Source organism: Lepisosteus oculatus, unplaced genomic scaffold (assembly GCF_040954835.1).
Source record: "Lepisosteus oculatus isolate fLepOcu1 unplaced genomic scaffold, fLepOcu1.hap2 HAP2_SCAFFOLD_88, whole genome shotgun sequence".
Lineage (NCBI taxonomy): Eukaryota > Metazoa > Chordata > Actinopteri > Semionotiformes > Lepisosteidae > Lepisosteus > Lepisosteus oculatus.
Genome location: NW_027168426.1, coordinates 592782 through 614801, shown reverse-complemented (window position 1 = coordinate 614801; position 22020 = coordinate 592782). Strand labels below are relative to the sequence as shown.

Genomic DNA, 22020 nt, shown 5'->3' with positions numbered 1-22020 from the left:
CAGCACTGAGCGTAAAAAGATGAGTCAAAGTAACGTCTAATCGGATTAGTTTCCTTAGAGCTGGTTCAGGGTTTGCTCAAGAGTTTACCTTTCACAGATGCACAAAGAAGAATGTTGGGGGTGCACGCTTCAAGGCGCCTTACAGCTGTAGGGAGTGTTTCGAGATGATTCGCGGCGTGTGCTCGTTCCCTTATACCGTACGCCCCGGGGTGCAGTGCTAGGATGATGTACAATACCGCTTGGGCACGTAACGGCGTTATATGCAAGTGCGGGACGTGAGGGTTTTCGTTTGTTCGTTTTGTTTTGCTCTGCTTTGCTTTGTTTTGCTTTCCATCGCGTTGGTAAGAGCGTAAATAAAAAGGCGATTCCTGCGTCTACCTCTAATGTAAGAGCTATTTCAAGTGCGGCGTGGTGCGGCTTTTGAAATGCTTGTGGGCATTTCTCTGTTGTTGATTCTTTTTGTGTGTGTAACAAAGTGGCATTTTCATGTCCGGACGGGGAGACTTTATCATTCCGACATGAAGCCACCCTTAAGTCCTCTGAGGCGTGTCTGTCTGCAAGGCTTGTATTTTGGAAATGTTTTTTTGAAACGGAGAACGACTTTGAAATAGGCTTCCGCCGGCGCCTCGCGATCCAGGTAAGAATGTAGCAAGAACGCAACGGCGGTGGGGCTTGCTGTAGTCGTGGCCGAGTGGTTAAAGCGATGGACTAGAAATCCATCCGCGAAATACCTCACCCATTTTGAATGGCTGCATCTGTACGTTCAGAATCAAACCCGCAGCTGTTGTTCGACTTTATTTCTTGACTAATTACAACTGAGTGTCGCACGAGCAGTTACGTAAACTTGTCTGGTATATTTGAACACAAATGCCGTTCTTCAATTAAAACTAACAGTACATTGTCAGGGACATTCAGTTCTATAAAAGCAAGAGACAGACAAGAGATTATTCTTCCTTTCATGTGGACTACGTGTTGACTTACTGATCGGAATAATTGAAAAGTTCGGGTTCATAGCCGATGCAGTGCGTGCTAATTAGAACAGCAACGCTGAGTTCTCAGCACCGTACTGAGCCCAGGTGTTTTTCTAAAGCTGTCAGGTGCAGTTCATTTACATGAAGGAAATCTCTTACTGGGTGCAATTACAATGCAGTAAGTAGCACAGACTACTTAGGGAGCAGCCCGATGCGTTTAAAAATGACCTGAGCCAGGTAGGAGTCGAACCTACAATCTCCTGATTCGTAATCAGACGCGTTATCCATTGCGCCACTGGACGTGGTGTGACACTGCAGGACTGTAACCCAGTGAGCTCAGCCCTGCAACTAGTAAAATATTACCCCCGGTCCATTCTTTTCCAAAAGTGAGAAACACCTGTTTTCTCCATGTTGTCTGTTTTAAAACCATATCTCTTTAAACCAAACCAAGAGTTTGTCTTTTGCACTGCTATTCTGATTCATTTCGATTTCAAAGAAAAAAAAAACATTACCTTCCAAAGCATCATAAAATTGTCCCTTCTTCCAGACTACTTCTCTCTTGTAGTAGTACAGCAGACCTTTCCAGGTGAGCAGATCACAGAGTCCGAAATGAGCTTCCTCCATCAAGCAAAGTACCTGAACATGACTCTGTCATCATAAAAGCGCCCCTGTAATATAGAAATTAAATCCGAAATCAAGAGGGCAGTTGCCTACTGAAATACAAGAAGTCATCAATTTTAACCTAGCAACACATTAAAGGCTGCATCTATACAAGTACGATTCTAGAAATGCTCACCAGATTACGTTTTAAGAAGGAACTGTGCCTCAGGTTCCGCCGAGATCTTAACTCGGATGGCAGGATTCAGAGTCCGGAGTGCGGACTGATGGCGCACGGAGGGTCCATATACTGTGGATCCCTCAGTGATCTTCCGCGTATTCAAACCGCCAGCGTGTGACTCCCCTGTCCCCGTGACCTCATTGCTCTGCTCTCTCCTCTGTGCAGCCGAGCCCGACTCACGGTAAAGTGAAAAAAAATATGCCCTCAACGTGAGATTTAGTCTGGAGCGAGGATAGATGTTACCTTTTTATCATTGAACAGGATGTATGTGATGTGGCGACTAGGTTCAATTTTGTATCCTCTTTAAAAGATTAAGGACTGGGGTGAGCGTGATTTACCAGCTAAGAACCCGACGTGCGCACCGTTTAAGCTGCATAGACTCGGTCGTTTAACTCTTCTCCATTAGTAGGGTTAAGGTTAAAGAAAAAAACATTGCTGACTTCTTTTTTTTTTGCCAGCCGCTAGCGCTGATTAGCAAGGTTTGTATTTCATGTTTTGCAAGTTGCATCCATTTTAAGAAAAACAAGTCGCGTTAAAGACAGGAAATGAATACTTGCATTTAATTAAGTCTAGCTGTAGGCGGTTGTCCATAATGACCAGTACTGTTCAAGAAGACAGAACAAAGAAGGCACCGCTGGGATTCGAACCCAGGATCTCCTGTTTACTAGACAGGCGCTTTAACCAACTAAGCCACAGCACCCCAGGAGAGTTGTCCTTTTGCAGCCACTTGGACACACCTTTAGAAAAACATTTTGTTAACAGGCATTCTGCCTCAGCCTAAACACCTATAGCTTGCAAAGCGCATGCTATTAGACAGGCACCTCTGCAAGACCTTAAGAGTCTCTTAAACTAGTGATAGTAAGGTGTTCCCAATGGGTGATGTTCGGCTTTCAAATCATCTCTCCGTGGAAGCGCCGAGATGCAGCTGTTTAAGGCTTAGAAGCAGCTGACTGTTTCACTACCTAGCTGATCACTGTCAGTCAGGGAGCTTAGAGGTGAAAAGCCTGTCTGAGAGACAATTCGCCGTCGATCAGTTCAATATGTTCCGTACCAGCTCGGCGCACCCGAGATCATCTTGGTAGCCATGTAGCTCAGATGAGTGAGAGCTTGTGTGTATTTACCACCGTGATTGGATGCCGGCCCTTCTCAGGTCACAGTAAACCTTCTGCTCAAAAAAAGTGAGGTAAAACCTCACTCTGCACAGTAAAACCTAAAAAAGTGAGGTTTTATTTAATCTCTGACCAAGGGAAACGTTTCATTTTTTCAAAGAAATGTTTGTTAAAAAATAAAGTCATAGTTCCATGGGATTCAATCATAGACCGTGTGACATGGAAGTCAGAAACCTAACCCACTAAAGCACTACAGAAACATTATCGACAGACAATGTACAGCGTGTACTATTCTTGTGTTGCGGTACATGAATATAATTATATCGTTATTAATTTCTAATTTATAACTTTATAAATTTATTAACGTTATTAATTAATTTCACGACGCACAGACAGAGCGTGGGGAGCTGCCGCCTGCAAACACGGCTCCAGGCAGGACTCCGCTCTGCAGGAGCCGCAGAGCAGAGGAGATGGGGGCAGCTTAGCTCCTGTGCAGAGACCTGAGCTGTTGTTGCTGCGGACGCTGTCTTTTCTGCACTCGGGGTAGGAGTGAATGTTGAGTTGCCCTTAGAAATGAAGCAAAGCACTTCAACGGCACGGGTGTGTGTGTGTGCGCCCTGGTGATTCTGGGAGACAGATCGAACCTGGGCTAAAAGAGAGGGGGCTTAGCCCTCTTCCATTTGCTACTTCAAAGTTGTACAACCCATTTGTATCTGCTAGGCGGCGCAGTCGTCGTGCACAAAGAACGCTTTGAAAAGCGTCAAAGGCAAGTCATTCTGAGTTGGTCGTTTGTGTTTTCCGTTCAGACGCGAAATGCTGAAATGATCTCTCGGCTCCTCGGTTGTCATTTCTGCTCCGTAAAGGAATCACAGCACGCGTCGGCTTCCAGCACGGTGGGTCGGGACACGATGCCGGGGGGTCGGAGAGAGCGATGTCTTCCTCGTTAGTATAGGACCTGTCACCTGTCCCCACCTGTCACGCGGGAGACAGGGGTACATCAGGACGCGCATTGAAGTGAAAGCAGGATGCGCTGCGACATGCACTGTGCAGATCCCGCCACACTAAGAGGTGAGTGGGTCTGTTCGATCACAGCGCTAGGCGAATCCCCAATCCCCTTTTGTGCGTGGCGACAAAAGAAATCTGTTTTCGCCCGGTTTCGAACCGGGGACCTTTCGCGTGTGAGGCGAACGTGATAACCACTACACTACGGAAACAGTGGTAAGACATGCCCAGCGGCCCAGTGCTGAGCTTCGCCAATGCGATTCAGCTGCTTCCAGTGCCTTTATTGGAGTGCGCTGATGGACCGTGCTCTCTCTCCAGAGACCAGCACGCCTGTCATGGACGGAGCAGGAAAGACGGCGCCACATTCTACAGCCCTCTCCACGCAATCGACGAAATCGGGCTACTGAAGTGGAGAAAATGGCCTCTCCAGAAAGTGCAAATATCATCTTGGAGAGTATAAATCCTGTTGCCGAAGGTCAGCCCTGTCTACCAGAGTGACCCTCCCACCTCCTGCAGCGATGGTCAGCTCGTCTCACACGCGAGAAGTTTCGGCTGGAAACAAGCGCCCCCTCTTCTCGCACGTTGAGTAGTTTTAATGCGGCTCCTTCGTACACAGTGCTGATCTTTTGGAAAGCAGGAGGCAAGATTGACACGTTCCCATACCGGGAGTCGAACCCGGGCCGCCTGGGTGAAAACCAGGAATCCTAACCGCTAGACCATATGGGAGTGCACAACCCTGCTGTTCCGGGCATCATGCAAGCAAACTACATAAATATGAGAAAACACGCAAGAGAGCTGTCACTCAGAGTGTCGAAGGGTCGATGTATACTGGGGCTCAGTTGAAATGCAACGTCAGGACTTTCCCGAATTATGTCACACGAAGAGAGCACAGCCTTTTCCGCCCTGCCACGTGTGTATCGGTAACTCGCCGTGATCGTATAGTGGTCAGTACTTTGTGTTGTGGCCGCAACAACCCCGGTTCGAATCCGGGTCACGGCAGAATAGGGGCGTCTGCTTTTACTACTTGCACGAATGAAGGCAAAAAAAAGCCAATTGATGTGAACGAACGGCGCTTTACAGAGGAGTACTGCCTGACTGGATCGTTGATGAACGACAGAGACCACTCCGACCTCTTCTCGGGTTTCTTCAATGACTTACTAAGGATCTTCTTCACATTCGCCCATGCAGGGGAAGCCAGTTACACCAAAGCAAACGCAGGAAAGTGCAATTCAAGCAGAGACCAGGAGGGACTTGTTTACACCGAGAGTGGTCGGAGAATGGAACAATGCGCCCAGCCCTGTTGCTGGAGCCGATTCTTGATGAGATCTTGGGCTCACTAAGAAGCCCCCGCTGGATGCTAATCTTTCTGTTGTTCTTGCAGGTCCTGCGCTGCTATTGAGCCGACAGAGCTCGTCCTGATCTGTCGGCACAGCCCAATTGCAAATGATCGGCTCCGCATACAGAAGGAACGTGCGTTTGGTACAAGAGTGCATGAAGGCACCGGAAATACATTGGGAACAAATGACCGGTCGCTCAATACCTCTGTGAAGTACAGGAGCGTGCAAAACGAGGCTGTTTCCGCCCGGTCTCGAACCGGGGACCTTTCGCGTGTTAGGCGAACGTGATAGCCGCTACACCACGGAAACCTGCAGGGACTGCTGCTGGTGTCTCGCTTGCGTTTCGGACTGAGAAAGGGACGCGTCACTTTAGGCAGGGGGCGCTGGAGAGAGGAACAAAGGGCGCGATGAAACAAAACACCGAAACCCGGGATCTTTAGATCTTCAGTCTAACGCTCTCCCAGCTGAGCTATTTCGGCGGTGCACAGAGCCCACAGCCACCTGCTCCAGCCTTCCTGTGTTGCGGCATGAGCGCACCAAGAGTAGCGGGAGAGTGTTGCAGGAACGTCACTCAGAAGGAAAGCCACCCAGGTGCGCCCTCTGAGCTCTGTCCAGCGCATCTTCCTCGCATGGACTCCTGCCTGCGACGGGCAGGAAACAATTAGCAAGAACAGAACAACACCCCATGGGTGTCTCATGACCACACCTTAGGTTGTGACACGTGCAGGTGTGAGGGGTTGCCGGGCTACTTTGGAGCAGAGCTTGGGCGGAGGGAGGGCGGGAAAGCAGACAAAGAGGTGACACCTCAAGGTCTGCACGATCACAGCTCTCCGCCGCCCCAGGCTTCCGCTCGATAAGCTGCTGGACACACCTGCCCCTCCTCACACAGACCGTGGAAAAGCCCCCGAGTCGGAGGGCTCTCTCTTCCTCCCAGGAGCTCTTGGACACGACGCACAGACAGGGTGCGGGGAGCCGCCGCCTGCAAACACGGCTCCAGGCAGGACTCCACTCCGTAGGAGCCGCAGAGCAGAGGAGATGGGGGCAGCTTAGCTCCTGTGCAGAGACCTGAGCTGCTGTTGCTGCAGACGCTGTCTTTTCTGCACTCGGGGTAGGAGTGAATGTTGAGTTGCCCTTAGAAATGAAGCAGAGTACTTCAACGGCACGGGTGTGTGTGTGTGCGTGCGCCCTGGTGATTCTGGGAGACAGATCGAACCTGGGCTAAAAGAGAGGAGGCTTAGCCCTCTTCCATTTGCTACTTCAAAGTTGTACAACCCATTTGTATCTGCTAGGCGGCGCAGTTGTCGTGCACAAAGAACGCTTTGAAAAGCGTCCAAAGCAAGTCATTCCGAGTTGGTCGTTTGTGTTTTCCGTTCAGACGCGAAATGCTGAAATGATCTCTCGGCTCCTCGGTTGTCATTTCTGCTCCGTAAAGGAATCACAGCACGCGTCGCCTTCCAGCACGCTGGGTCGGGACACGATGCCGGGGGTCGGAGCGTGTGATGTCTTCCTCGTTAGTATAGTGGCAAGTATCCCCGCCTGTCACGCAGGAGACCGGGGTTCGATTCCCCGACGGGGAGTAGCTTTTCTTTTACCTCCTTAGAGAAAGGACTGCCTTTCACTTCTCTGTTTTCTAACACAGCGTCGTGCACCTTTTCATTGCTCTCGCTTTCAGAGCCTCCGCACGGCACACGACTCGACATCAGGAAGCACATTGAAGTGAAAGCAGGGAGCGCTGCGACATGCACTGTGCAGATCCCGCCACACTAAGAGGTGAGTGGGTCTGTTCGATGCACAAAGAACGCTTTGATAAGCGTCAAAGGCAAATCATTCTGAGTTGGTCGTTTGTGTTTTCCGTTCAGACGCGAAATGCTGAAATGATCTCTCGGCTCCTCGGTTGTCATTTCTGCTCCGTAAAGGAATCACAGCACGAGTCGGCTTCCAGCACGGTGGGTCGGGACACGATGCCGGGGGTCGGAGAGAGCGATGTCTTCCTCGTTAGTATAGGACCTGTCACGTGGACCTGTCACCTGTCCCCACCTGTCACGCGGGAGACCGGGGTACATCAGGACGCGCATTGAAGTGAAAGCAGGATGCGCTGCGACATGCACTGTGCAGATCCCGCCACACTAAGAGGTGAGTGGGTCTGTTCGATCACAGCACTAGGCGAATCCCCAATCCCCTTTTGTGCGTGGTGACAGAAGAAGTCTGGTCTGTTTCCTCCCGGTTTCGATCCGGGGATCTTTCGTGTGTGAGGCAAACGTGATAACCACTACACTACGGAAACTGTGGTCAGATGTGCCCAGCGGCCCAGCGCTGAGCTTCACCAATGCGATTCAGCTGCTTCCAGTGCCTTTATTGGGGTGCGCTGATGGACCGTGCTCTCTCTCCAGAGACCAGCACGCCTGTCATGGACGGAGCAGGAAAGACGGCGCCACATTCTACAGCCCTCTCCACGCAATCGACGAAATCGGGCTACTGAAGTGGAGAAAATCGCCTCTCCAGAAAGTGCAAATATCATCTTGGAGAGTATAAATCCTATTGCCGAAGGTAAGCCCCGCTAAGCCCCGGCGCAAAATAGGCAGGCAGGACCGCACTAAGCGTCAGAGCCGCCGTGAGCGCTACGGGGAAGGCAAGGGCTCAGGCAGAGTCTATCATAAGACTGGACGAAGGGAGTCGACTGCAGCCCGCCTGGCCAGGCTTGAACAAGCCCTGCCTGAGAGATCAGGACAGGGTAAACCTTCCGCAGCGAATGCCAGAAGTGTGAATGAGCTTAGGGGGACCACGCCCCTTCTCACTGGAGGAGGCGGGGATCCGTCCCAAGCCCCTCCCTCAGTCTATCTGATTGGGTGGGAGGGTTCCTGTCTGGAAGAAGGCTGTGACTCTGAGTTGGGCGCTGACCCCGCCCCTGAAGTCAAAGAAAAGGCAGGCTTCCTACAATTCTTAGGGAATCTCAGCCAGAAAGGCAAAGCAAGGCGTATTTATATCAAGGTTTCTCTTGAAAACGTCTTAGATAGAGAAGCACTGATTGACACTGGGGCTGAAATTAGTTTGATGTCAGCCGATCTACTCAGCGAGCTCAAACGAGTAGCGAAAGGAAAAGGCATCAGACTTAAGGTAGAACCGTGTAAGATAGATATTTCCAGCTATACCCAGGATCATGCCAGGATCACACACCGAGTGTGGGTGGCACTTAGGTTCGGGCCAATGAACGTGGTGCATCCTGTTTACATCTCTAGGTTAAAAACAGAGCCACTACTCATTGGCCAAGACCTGCTTGACAGGCTGGAGCCTCTGGTGGACTGCCAGCGTGGAAAATTGTGGGCTCAGGTCAAAAACCCTAAGCCTGTTGCACAGCAAAAAGGGGGATTCAGTGGTTATGCTGTGATCACACAGTGCCCACTGAACACTATAGCTGAGTTGGAGGTTCCTCCTGGTTCCTCTGGACGAGAATAAATGTCTCTTCTTGCTTTCCAAAACTACAGGGAAGTCCTGCCCAGGCCAGCACTCCCACGGTCTCCCAACTACAGGAGCAGTGCTCCGAGCAGCTGCTTGACCCGCCAGGTAAAGCACACCCCCTTTTCATCCCTGAAGAAGAGTGGATCTCCCTGTCCGGTAATGAATGGGAGTCCTTTCTGTGCACCCTGGTACCTCAGGGGGTCCAGGACTACCACCCCATGGTGGTGGGAGGGGGTCCAGGTGGCAGAAGTGCAGGTTGATGATGTAATTCTTAGCCTCAGCTCTGAGAAGTCCATAATCAGTGAAGGTCTGTTCGAGGACCTGTCGCGAAGCTGTCAGGTGACCCTGGTGACGCAGTCACAGGTTCTGTGGTGGGCACCCCCACCTCATAGGTCCATTTGGAGCAAAGGAAGCTGTGTAGCTTCCATCTCCATCGGAAAAAGGAAGTTTGCTCACTACTTCCAGGTAGCACCTCAGCTGACCCATTCGGTCTGCATTGGTGCAGACCTATTGGTTCGACTGGGCGCCCAGCTGGACACAGTAAACAGTGTGCTGTGGAAACGGGTGGACCCAGATGCCCACTCTCTAAGCGGTGACCCCGAGAACATTCGGTCAGGTCAGACGATTCCTCAGGCCTGCCAGGTAGTAAACGAATCGGACCTGATCGTTCCTGCGTCAACAGCAGGGTTTCCGGTACGCCTTGTCCTAAAGAAGGGACAGAGAATGGACGCTGAGATGGTTTTCTTCCAACCATCAGCTCAGTTTATCAGACTGAACCTAGCAGTCTGTTGAACCCCCAGACTGGAACGGAATGGCTGAGCCACCTGCCTGTTGGTGCAGAACATAGCAAAACAAGATGTCAAAATCCCTGCTCGCACTGACATGGGACTGGAATTGACAATAGTTTCTATGATTTCGAACTGGCCATCCCAGTACTGGGGCAGCTCCCTGGTCCCTTGGCTTCATAAAAGCGCCCCTGTAATAAAGAAATTAAATCCAAAATCAAGAGGGCAGTTGCCTACTGAAATACAAGAAGTCATCAATTTTAACCTAGCAACACATTAAAGGCTGCATCTATACAAGTACGATTCTAGAAATGCTCACCAGATTACGTTTTAAGAAGGAACTGTGCTTCAGGTTCTGCCGAGATCTTAACTCGGATGGCAGGATTCAGAGTCCGGAGTGCGGACTGATTGCGCACGGAGGGTCCATATACTGTGGATCCCTCAGTGATCTTCCGCGTGTTCAAACAGCCAGCGTGTGACTCCCCTGTCCCCGTGACCTCATTGCTCTGCTCTCTCCTCTGTGCAGCCGAGCCCGATTCACGGTAAAGTGAAAAAAAATATGCCCTCAACGTGAGATTTACTCTGGAGCGAGGATAGATGTTACCTTTTTATCATTGAACAGGATGTATGTGATGTGGCGACTAGGTTCAATTTTGTATCCTCTTTAAAAGATTAAGGACTGGGGTGAGCGTGATTTACCACCCTTTCAGCTAAGAACCCGACGTGCACACCGTTTAAGCTGCATAGACTCGGTCGTTTAACTCTTCTCCATTAGCAGGGTTAAGGTTAAAGAAAAAAAACATTGCTGACTTCTTTTTTTTTTGCCAGCTGCTAGCGCTGATTAGCAAGGTTTGTATTTCATGTTTTGCAAGTTGCATCCATTTTAAGAAAAACAAGTCGTGTTAAAGACAGGAAATGAATACTTGCATTTAATTAAGTCTAGCCGTAGGCGGTTATCCACTGGGATTCAGACCCAGGGCCTCCTGTTTACTAGGCAGGCGCTTTAACCAACTAAGCCACAGCGCCCCGGGAGTGCTGTCCTTTTGCAGCCACTTGGACACACCACTCAGACACATCTGCATTCGGTGTGTGCTCCGCCTGCTCGCTGAGCAAGTTGCCACCTTTACATACAATAGCAACATCGACACCAAGAGAAAGGATGACAAATGGCTTTTATCTGGAACTTTTCATGTCCAAGGAGCTCAATGTGCTTTCTGTGTACAACAGGGCCACTGAACTCCACGCTGGCCACTGAACCACAGCAGTGGCTTGCTGGCTTGACATCTCCCAAGGAAAATGTTGAAATCGCATGTGGAACAGGAAAATGACCCTCGAGTACAAGGGAAAAAAAAGAAAAAGATCATCTGGAGCGCACCAACCCAGTTGGGACAGCCCAGTTTTGTTAATGAGGTGGCCGAGTGGTTAAGGCGATGGATTGCTAATCCATTGTGCTTTGCACGCATGGGTTCAAATCCCATCCTCGTTGGTTTCCATGTCTGTTTCCATTCTGTTTTTGATCCCTATTGCTCAATGCACAGTGAAAGCATTGCATACATGTGTCTGACAATGAGAAATGGGCCCCTGAGACAGTCATTTGCCTGTTTCACAAATGATCGTATTTTACTAGAGATTCTGTTTGGGATTCAGATGTGCATTCGGACAGCAATCCCTTTCAAGAAATGATACGTTCTGGATGAGGTCAAAGGTGCATCATTTGGACACTTTGTGGGCTTGAAATACAAAGAAAATCATGTTCTATGGTACAAGATAAATACAAAACTTAAGCTTTTATTATAATTAGATTTGTTTATAAAGCATAAGCAATCATTTATTACATTAATATGTGTAAAAATAACATTTTAGCATCATACGTTTAGTATATTTAGTCCCTAATGCTGAAAGAAATGATCATAGAACATGACTTCTAACCTTACCTGCGGTGTTTTTGATCCCTATTGCTCAATGCACAGTGAAAGCATTGCATACATGTGTCTGACAATGAGAAATGGGCCCCTGAGACAGTAATTTGCCTGTTTCACAAATGATCGTATTTTACTAGAGATTCTGTTTGGGATTCAGATGTGCATTCGGACAGCAATCCCTTTCAAGAAATGATACGTTCTGGATGAGGTCAAAGGTGCTGGAACACTGTATTTAGGATGTGTTTGCAGTTATTCTGTGTTTCTAGCTTCAACCCAGTGATATATATATATATGCTCACTGATTTTTTGGTACATGCCCAGGGCAATAATCATTATGAGGATTTATTTCCATATGTGCTAGAGGTAGTGTTGTGAAATTCTTCAACACACTGGATCGCAGGTTTAAACCTGCACTCTTACTCCTCAAATACCAACAAATGCAGATATGTAGCAATCATATTGTAGCTGACACTCATTTGCCTGTTTCACAAATGATCATATTTTACTAGAGATTCTGTTTGGGATACGGATGTGCATTCTGACAACAATCTCTTTCAAAAAATGATTTTACCTTATCGCAGCTTTGCCCCTCTTGCCTCTTTGGAAAATATCTCCATCTTGTGGTCGTTGTTGGTAATGTCTAGACAATATCTCCATCTTGTGGTCGTTGTTGGTAATGTCTTCTTATGCCCTTTTTTTATTTCAATTCTTTATTAGTTGATTCTAGAATCTCTACAATAGAGCTGAAAATATCAGTTTTGTAGCAGACAATATGACATTAGTTATAGTCCAATTAAGACTTTATTACCCTGTTTGTAACATAACAAATTAAAATTGATTAAAACTAAGTTTGGAACACCAGGGAACATAAAAAATGATTTTTAGGAAAACCATGAGGTTCTCTGTGTCCGATGCCTGCAAGGGGAGAAAGCTAGAATCCTTTGCTTTTTCAAAATTTGAAAATAAACATCATATAACAACAGCTTTCATTCCTAGGAGTGAAAAATAACCATTTTTGAAGACATTAGTTTCTAAAACACTACAATAAAGTTAAAAACATCCGTTTTATATTACTTTTAGTATTTTTAGTGAAATTAATCATTTATTGCACTATTTTTAATATAATCTCTAATTAAAAGTGAATAGAATTAAGTTTGGAGCAACAAGGAACACAAAAAAAAAAAGATTTTAAGGAAAAAAATGATGTCTTCTTTGCCAGGTGCCTGCAAGGGGAGAAAGCTAGAATCCTACCCAGGCTCCTGGAGCTCTGTCCTGGCTAAAGGAGGGTGAATCCATCCCATTCAAATCTCCATGAAAAAATGATATTTTTAAATTTGAAAAAAAAAAACATTATAGAACAACATCTCTTGGTCCACAGAGTGCAAAAATCCAACTTTGAAGAAAATCCATTGACTGATCCCGGAATCCTGAAGTTTCTTCGCATGATATCGGGCTTGCAACCACTTTCTGGAAAATGATGAAAAATGCCAAAAATGAAAAAAAAGTTATCAATTCTAGAGCCTAAGAGGAAAATAAGACAAATGTATATCTCCAAATAATTTTATGTGCTTCAGAAGAGCCCAGGAAAGTTTTTTGCATACATGAAACCACGCCCGTTTGCACGTAAGCAGACATGGTTGCACACACGACTGCATGAAAGCACGCGTGCATGCAAAATCATCCTGTTAAGCATTTGAAAAGCCGCACCACGGCGCACTTGAAATAGCTCTTACATTAGTGGTCGACACAGGAATCGCCTTTTTATTTATGCTCTTACCAACGCGATGGAAAGCAAAACAAAGCAAAGCAGAGCAAAACAAAACGAACAAACGCAAAACCCTCACGTCCCGCACTTGCATATAACGCCGTTACGTGCCCAAGCGGTATTGTACGTCATCCTAGCACTGCACCCCGGGGCGTACGGTATATGGGAATGAGCACACGCCACGAATCGTCTCAAATCACTCCCTACAGCTGTAAGGCGCCTTGAAGCGTGCACCCCCAACATTCTTCTTTGCGCATCTGTGAAAGGTAAACTCTTGAGCAAACTCTGAACCAGCTCTAAGGAAACTAATCCGAATTGATTACCTTTTTTTAGGATTCTAGCTTTCTCCCCTTGCAGGCATCGGGCACAGAGGACCTCGTGGTTTTCCTAAAAATCTTTTTTTTGTGTGTTCCTTGTTGTTCCAAACTTAATTTTAATCACTTTTAATTAGAGATTTTATTAAAAATAGTGCAATAAATGACTAATTTCACTAAAAATAATGTAATATAAAACTGATGTTTTTAACTTTATTGTAGTGTTTTAGAAACTACTATGTCTTCAAAAATGGTTATTTTTCACTCCTAGGAATGAAAGCTGTTGTTATATGATGTTTATTTTCAAATTTTGAAAAAATCAAAGGATTCTAGCTTTCTCCCCTTGCAGGCATTGGACACAGAGAACCTCATGGTTTTCCTAAAAATCATTTGTTATGTTCCCTGGTGTTCCAAACTTAGTTTTAATCAATTTTAATTTGTTATTATGTTAAAAACAGGGTAATAAGTTTCTAATTGGACTATAAATAATGTCATATTGTCTGCTATAAAACTGATTTTTTCATCTCCATTGTAGAGATTCTAGAATCAACTAATAGAGAATTAAAATAAATAAGGGCATAAGAAGACATTACCAACAACGACCACAAGATGGAGATGTTGTCTAGACATTACCAATAACGACCACAAGATGGAGATATTGTCCAAAGAGGCAAGAAGGGCAAAGCCGCGATAAGGAGATGCTGTCAGAATGCACATCCGGATCCCAAACAGAATCTCTAGTAAAATATGATCATTTGTGAAACAGGCAAATGAGTGTCAGCTACAATATGATTGCTACATATCTGCATTTGTTGGTTTTTAAGGAGTAAGAGTGCAGGCGGTTTAAACCTGCGATCCAGTGTGTTGAAGTATTTCACAACACTACCCCTAGCACATCAGGAAATAAATCCTCATAATGATTATTGCCCTGGGCATGTACCGAAAAATCAGTGAGCATATACATATATCGCTGTGTTGAAGCTAGAGACAGAATAAGTGCAAACACATCCTAAATACAGTGTTCCTGCACCTTGACCTCATCCAGAATGTATCGTTTTTTGAAAGCGATTGCTGTCAGAATGCACAACTGAATCCCAAACAGAATCTCTAGTCAAATATGATCATTTGTGAAACAGGCAAATGAGTCTCTCAGGTGCCCATTGCTCATTTTCAGACACATTTATGCAATACTTTCACCATGCGTTGAGCAATAGGGATTAAAGATACCAGAGGTAAGGTTTAAAAGTGATTCTGAGGTGCAACACATCAGCGAAACAGCTAGGCATCTGAAATGCGGGGTTTGAGAGCCCTTCAGGGAACACCGTACCCTAAAGGTACCAGAAGTCCACTAGTATAAGCATTAAGTCACTGTCAGCCCTGTTGCAATGTGATTGCTACATATCTTCATTTCTTTGGTTTTTAAGGAGTAAGAGTGCAGGGGGTCTAAATCTGCGATCCAGTGTGTTGAAGTATTTCACAACACTACCTGTAGCCCGTCTGGAAATAAATCCTCATTCTGATTATTGACCTGGGCATGTACCAATAAATCACCGAGTATATATATATATCACTGTGTTGAAGCTAGAGACCTGTATGTAATAATATGATGCTAAAATGTTATTTTCACATGTAAGAAAACCGGCTCAGGGACGCCAAATATGTAATGTTGCCATAGCAAAATTAAATGTAGTGGCTCTCTGAAGGCACCAGTTCTGTAGGGTTTGGGCATTTACTGAGACAATTATTAATTGTAGCAGTAAATCACAAAGTTGATTCTTTTGATGGCTTTAGAATCCAACCATGTGACATAACTCAAACAACGCGCACACACAGGTACTAATACACGAGGATACATTTATTAATACATAAAATATGCATGTAAACCTAACAGATCTTATCGAGAGGGTTATCAGAATACAAAAGATATATATTCAGTCAGTTACGAAGTGTTACACATATCAAGAGGACATACGTTCAGTATATCATTCATTAAGACCGTTTCGTTAATGAACTTGGTTATAACTTCTACATTAGATACTCAAACAAGTACATAACTCTTAGGAATTAAATTGATATCAACTGGTTGGGATAACAATTGAATTCTCGAGCTGTAATGCATTGAAGTTGAATACTCATCCAATCTTTGGGGATTCAGATCTTCCTGCGGGCACAAAGAAACAGTTGCAGGCTGTTGCTGTCCAATCCGCGCTCTCTGGCTCCGTGCCAGGCTGTGCTGTGCGGCTTGCGACGCTGCGCTGCTGATGCTCACTGTGGGCTTTAACTAGCAAAGTTTGTGCACAGGAGAAAAGATGACTGTGGGTCCCAGCAAGTCAGGAAGAGGACCGGTTCGTTTCTGATGAAGAGCTAGTTCTGAATAGTGATTCAGCTGTCCACAGTTCCGACCTGTTCACGAGGCCTGCTGCTGGTGCTAACCTCGGGTGGATCCTCTGGTTATTCTCTGGCAACCTCCGCTCTAGACTCTTAGAACAAAGGAAAGTTCTGGCACTCGGACACACTGGCCGTTCCGTGGTTGTCCGGGCTGAATCTCAGGATGGTCAGGAGGCGCGCTGCGAGAATGTCCTGCCCTTGGGAGCCTTCTGCTCCTGGGCCGCCCTGCCCTGGAATTCTCCTTTGAATTCCCTTTAGAATTGTCCACAGAATCCTCTGAATCCTCCCTTCTGAATCTTACTGAATCTCACAGGCTCTCTGTGTTGCCTGTTTTTACCTGGAGGAACTTCAGCTCATTGATTGGCTGAAAGTTCCATGGGCATCAGAGTCCCACGTGGGTTACTCGGCCCTACCAGTCCCTGATTGATTGATCAAGGTGAGATATGAGTCACTTAGTCCTGACACTTAGTAATGCAGTCCAGATGGATGACCATTGATCATGATAGCCAGGCTTAGCTAAGTGCATCCCCCTTTGGGAGCTGTCCTAGGACCTTAAATCACCCTGCATGAATAGTCTCTCTGTGGCTGCACCACAGAGATGAACAGAGAAATGGGGCCTCATTTGGGAAGGCTCAGAACACTTAATTCTGCCTTATTAATAAGCCTCGCCGCTACACACATATATTAATATAATAAATGATTGCTTATGCTTTATAAACAAATCTAATTAAAATAAAAGCTTAAGTTTTGTATTTATCTTGTACCATAGAACATGATTTTCTTTGTATTTCAATCCCACAAAGTGTCCAAATGACGCACTACATGATATAAGGAAGATTATCACATGCATATCGGTATTATCTTTCTTACGAAAATGCATTCCTTTCATTACCTTTTACTTTTTAAAATGAACTCAAATTGTGTATAATGTAATAATTTAAGTAGAATAGATTCTAATAATATAATGATCCAGTGTGTTGCACTACTTCACTGCTTCACTGCTCTATGCCGTCAGGAAATAAATCCTCAGACTGCTTACTGCCCTGGGCATGTACCAATGAATTACAGGAGCACATCTATTTCTCACTGCGTTGAAGCAGGAGACACACAGTCTCTGCAAACACATCCTAGATACAGTGTTCCAGCACCTTTGACCTCATCCAGAACGTATCATTTCTTGAAAGGGATTGCTGTCCGAATGCACATCTGAATCCCAAACAGAATCTCTAGTAAAATACGATCATTTGTGAAACAGGCAAATGACTGTCTCAGGGGCCCATTCCTCATTGTCAGACATATGTATGCAATGCTTTCACCGTGCATTGAGCAATAGGGATTAAAAACACAGCAGGTAAGGTTAGATGTCATGTTCTATGATCATTTCTTTCAGCATTAGGGACTAAATATACTAAACGTATGATGCTAAAATGTTATTTTCACATACATTAATGTAATAAATGATTGCTTATGCTTTATAAATAAATCTAATTAAAATAAAAGCTTAAGTTTTGTATTTATCTTGTCCCATAGAACATGATTTTCTTTGTATTTCAAGCTCACAAAGTGTCCTTTGATCTCTATTCTGTGGTAATCCATGATGACCCCGTTCTTCAGGTGATTCATCATGTCCTCCCTCGCCTGTTGAGAGGCCACCTGATCTCTTCTGCCGTGGCGTGCTTCATACACGCCCTCTTGAAGTGAGCAGGAAGCTGATCAAAAGTATTCAGGCACATCTTGCACACCAGGGGAATCCTCGCGGGTTTCCTTTGAAAATAAATAATACCATCTGTGTATAGAAACAAGCTAAGACTGATTTCTTAAATTATCCTTAAAATTCTCTCTCATAGTTTGAGCATAATGATTTTATTGCATTTATATAAGAATTGCTCATTGCTCCTAAATAAATAATGGTCTCAGTCACAGACTTTCCAATAGAAGCCATTGTGGAGTTCAGCAACTGCAGGTCCAAGAAGTGGGGAAGGAATTTTAAAAGAGAAATTGAATTACAATACAGAAGGAATGGCTGAGGGTTCACTGAAATGTATAAATATACAAATTCCAAAGACTGAGTCCATATAGAAACAACTACTTTTCATTTTCAGTATAAGAAAAAAAAAACTATCTTCCAAAGCATCATAAAATTGTCCCTTCTTCCAGACCCTACTTCTCTCTTGTAGTAGTACAGCAGACCTTTCCAGGTGAGCAGATCACAGAGTCCGAAATGAGCTTCCTCCATCAAGCAAAGTACCTGAACATGACTCTGTCTTCATAAAAGCGCCCCTGTAATAAAGAAATTAAATCCAAAATCAAGAGGGCAGTTGCCTACTGAAATACAAGAAGTCATCAATTTTAACCTAGCAACACATTAAAGGCTGCATCTATACAAGTGCGATTCTAGAAATGCTCACCAGATTACGTTTTAAGAAGGAACTGCGCCACAGGTTCCGCCGAGATCTTAAATCGGATGGCAGGATTCAGAGTCCGGAGTGTGGACTGATGGCGAACGGAGGGTCCACATACTGTGGATCCCTCAGTGATCTTCCGCGTATTCAAACCGCCAGCGTGTGACTCCCCTGTCCCTGTGACCTCATTGCTCTGCTCTCTCCTCTGTGCAGCCGAGCCCGACTCACGGTAAAGTGAAAAAAAAGATGCCCTCAACGTGAGATTTACTCTGGAGCGAGGATAGATGTTACCTTTTTATCATTTAACAGGATGTATGTGATGTGGCGACTAGGTTCAATTTTGTATCCTCTTTAAAAGATTAAGGACTGGGGTGAGCGTGATTTACCACCCTTTCAGCTAAGAACCCGACTTGCGCACCGTTTAAGCTGCATAGACTCGGTCGTTTAACTCTTCTCCGTTAGCAGGGTTAAGGTTAAAGAAAAAAAAATAGCTGACTCCTTTTTTTTGCCAGCTGCTAGCGCTGATTAGCAAGGCTTGTGTTTCATGTTTTGCAAGTTGCATCCATTTTAAGAAAAACAAGTCGCGTTAAAGACAGGAAATGAATACTTGCATTTAATTAAGTCTAGCCGTAGGCGGGGATCTCCTGTTTACTAGACAGGCGCTTTAACCAACTAAGCCACGGGGCCCCAGGAGTGTTGTCCTTTTGCAGCCACTTGGACACACCACTCAGACACATCTGCATTCGGTGTGTGCTCCGCCTGCTCGCTGAGCAAGTTGCCACCTTTACATACAATAGCAACATCGACACCAAGAGAAAGGATGACAAATGGCTTTTATCTGGAACTTTTCATGTCCAAGGAGCTCAATGTGCTTTCTGTGTAAACAGGGCCACTGAACTCCACACTGGCCACTGAACCACAGCAGTGGCTTGCTGGCTTGACATCTCCCAAGGAAAATGTTGAAATCACATGTGGAACAGGAAAATGACCCTCGAGTATGTGGGGAAAAAAAGAAAAAGATCATCTGGAGCGCGCCAACCCATGTCCGGACAGCCCAGTTTCGTCGACAAGGTGGCTGAGTGGTTAAGGTGATGGACTGCTAATCCATTGTGCTCTGCAGGCATGGGTTCGAATCCCATTCTCATCGCTCTCCATGTCTGACACGTGTGCCTGTTCGACATCGGCCCTCCTGTTGTTTGCTCCGGTGCTAGAGCCGTACATTTTCTAGCAGTGGCTGAACATGGTATAGTAGGCCAACGTCGGTATCGAGCAGTGACAGTAACAGTACTTACTGCGCCCCATAAGAAATCGTTTGTCCCTGTTCAAAAGAGATTGTGCGATGTCCTGCGGCGTTAGTAAAGCAAACCTTTGACAGTTTGAAAAGAGGAATTTATTCTGCTTCCTGTGCGTGCAGTAGTTACAAAGTTGAACGTCTTTACACGATCTGCTGCAGTTTTCAGTGGGCGGGCTTTGTCAGATGGCTTGAAAAAACGCACTGTGTTTCGGCTCGGGAAACATCATGAGCAGTGTCCTGCATGTTTTCTGTGTATAGCTGTCTTTTAACGCATACAGAATTCATTCGAAATCATTGATTTCTCCAATTAACAAGGGTCCCTTTTTGAACCTGCGAGAAGCATTCTTTCAATGTAACAGATTTACTCCGGGGAAAGCCAGCACGACATTGAGAGTAGCTCAAGCTTTCAGCACCCGTATCGGACTGCGTGTATGCAGACACCGCTCAGAATCCCCTGTAAGATTCTCCCTCAATTCCGTTTTTCAGTGCTTTAGCTCTTTCAAAAGGCTTTGCTTTGCTAGTCACAATCCAAGGCTCATGACAGCATTTGAAAACATTCGCCACTGCATTGGCCGGGAATCGAACCCGGGTCAACTGCTTGGAAGGCAGCTATGCTCACCACTATACCACCAACGCACACCCACAGGAAGCCTGCAGGACACCACCAGAGAATGCTTTTTTTAATTTTTTTTTATTAAACATAGAATTTACAAATACAAATACAACAAGAGGATCAGAGTCATGTACAAGAGAAAAAAAACGCAGCAGAAAAAAGCATTTAACTACCAGAGGTAATTAAGTAATTATGTGATCAAATTGTATATTTTACACGTATCATATTTTCCTTGCTTTAATATTTCTCAATTATTTATAAACTTTAGTTTCAACATGCATGCGTTTCCTGTAAAAAATAAAACTCAGCACACAGTTTTTCTTTTAACAACATTTCGAGTACCTCTGGCATTCATGAAAAGCAAATAACTAACTCTAAGACTGTCTAAACTATTGAGTTTTTCAAAGAACCATGAAGAAAGATGTGAAGACGGGGGTTTGAATTTAATCCTTTCTGTAGGGGGTTTAGACTTCTAAGTCACAAGCTGGGGTTTATGGCAGGAAAGGGGGTTAACTGATAAGGATTGCAGATGCAAGCTAGGAACCCCCCTGGGTGTAATGTTAAACTGACCATTTGCCCAGAACATCGTAAACTGGCCAAATACCATGAACCCCCCTCTTTACCATCAGACCGAGTGACGTCAGAAACGGAGAAGAAAACACTATATAACCCAAAAGTTTGTAACAGTACGTGGAACAATACTTCGGTTTTGTTGTTTCTTGCGGGAAACAAGACTTCGGCTTTATTGTTCCTTGCATGCAATAAACTCATCTGTTTTACTTCATCTCGGGATCAAGAACCTTATTTCTTCTGTTACAACAAATTTGGCGTAGTCGGCGGATGCTCCAGAAGGCGCAGAACTTCCCATCGGCAGGAGAGACGGTCAGCGCGCACATAACTAAGAGGTAAGGACTCCTCTTTTATTTAAAAGTCCCGACTCTCTCTGACCGATTGGGAAATCTCTGCTCCCTGCGAGAATCGCCCGAGATGACGGAGTAAACGTGAGTTTCTGAATTCCTCTGGCCCGGGGAAGGCACCGGTGTATGTAATGGGTTGGTTGCTGTAAGCCCAGAATTTGGTCTGGCAGGGGTTCCGCGGTATTGTGTACAGGCGTTCGAAGCTGGTGTATGCCTTAATTGCGCGTGGAGTTTTTAACGGGTTTTGGACCCTTACCGTGAAGTTCAGGACTGGTGTGGGTCTTAATTGCACCCAGAGTTCTGAAGGTCAGAACTGGTTTGGGTCTTAATTGCACCCGGAGTTCTGAGGCTCAGAATCGGTGTGGGCCTTAATTGCGCCCGGGGTTCTAGAGCAAGTGGTGCATTAAATGCACGTAGTTCAGGACTGGTGTGGGTCTTAATTGCACCCGGAGTTCTGAAGGTCAGAACTGGTTTGGGTCTTAATTGCACCCGGAGTTCTGTGGCTCGGGATCGGTGTGGGCCTTAATTGCGCCCGGGGTTCTGGAGCTGAGTGGTGCATTAAATGCACGTATAATCCAGGATTGGTGTGGGCTTTAATTACGCCCGGGGTCCTGAGATTAGCTACGCCTTGATCGTGCACAGATTGGAGTGGCGTGGTTTCTGGCGTGGCGTGGTTTTTTTTTTTGTTTTAAAGGAAACAGGAGTAGAAGAGATATATGTATGTATGTTTTTGGTGTTTTCCTTGTTTGTGAAATACATATACACACGCACGACACTAACATAAACACACCTCATAATAAAGAGCAAAGCATTAAGTAGCAGGATTTAAAGGACGTTGAGACCCGAGAATCGCCCTGATTGAGCTCAGTGCGTAAGTCCACCCCGGGGCAAAAGCAGCGATGCTGGC

General features: G+C 45.6%; 8 non-coding genes across 8 annotated transcripts; 3 read left to right on the top strand and 5 right to left on the bottom strand.

The window, feature by feature from the left end:
- Positions 1-2435: 2435 nt before the first annotated feature.
- Positions 2436-2509, bottom strand: trnat-agu (transfer RNA threonine (anticodon AGU)). The gene has a single exon. It is a non-coding gene; the product is annotated as a tRNA-Thr (tRNA).
- Positions 2510-4059: 1550 nt separating this feature from the next.
- On the bottom strand, positions 4060-4132 carry trnav-cac (transfer RNA valine (anticodon CAC)). The gene has a single exon. It is a non-coding gene; the product is annotated as a tRNA-Val (tRNA).
- A 442-nt stretch (positions 4133-4574) lies between these two features.
- trnae-uuc (transfer RNA glutamic acid (anticodon UUC)) lies at positions 4575-4646 on the bottom strand. Its single transcript has one exon. It is a non-coding gene; the product is annotated as a tRNA-Glu (tRNA).
- A 201-nt stretch (positions 4647-4847) lies between these two features.
- On the top strand, positions 4848-4919 carry trnah-gug (transfer RNA histidin (anticodon GUG)). Its single transcript has one exon. It is a non-coding gene; the product is annotated as a tRNA-His (tRNA).
- Positions 4920-5493: 574 nt separating this feature from the next.
- trnav-aac (transfer RNA valine (anticodon AAC)) lies at positions 5494-5566 on the bottom strand. Its single transcript has one exon. It is a non-coding gene; the product is annotated as a tRNA-Val (tRNA).
- Positions 5567-6762: 1196 nt separating this feature from the next.
- On the top strand, positions 6763-6834 carry trnad-guc (transfer RNA aspartic acid (anticodon GUC)). Its single transcript has one exon. It is a non-coding gene; the product is annotated as a tRNA-Asp (tRNA).
- Positions 6835-10902: 4068 nt separating this feature from the next.
- On the top strand, positions 10903-10984 carry trnas-gcu (transfer RNA serine (anticodon GCU)). Its single transcript has one exon. It is a non-coding gene; the product is annotated as a tRNA-Ser (tRNA).
- Positions 10985-20147: 9163 nt separating this feature from the next.
- trnag-ucc (transfer RNA glycine (anticodon UCC)) lies at positions 20148-20219 on the bottom strand. Its single transcript has one exon. It is a non-coding gene; the product is annotated as a tRNA-Gly (tRNA).
- Between the last annotated feature and the right edge of the window lie 1801 nt (positions 20220-22020).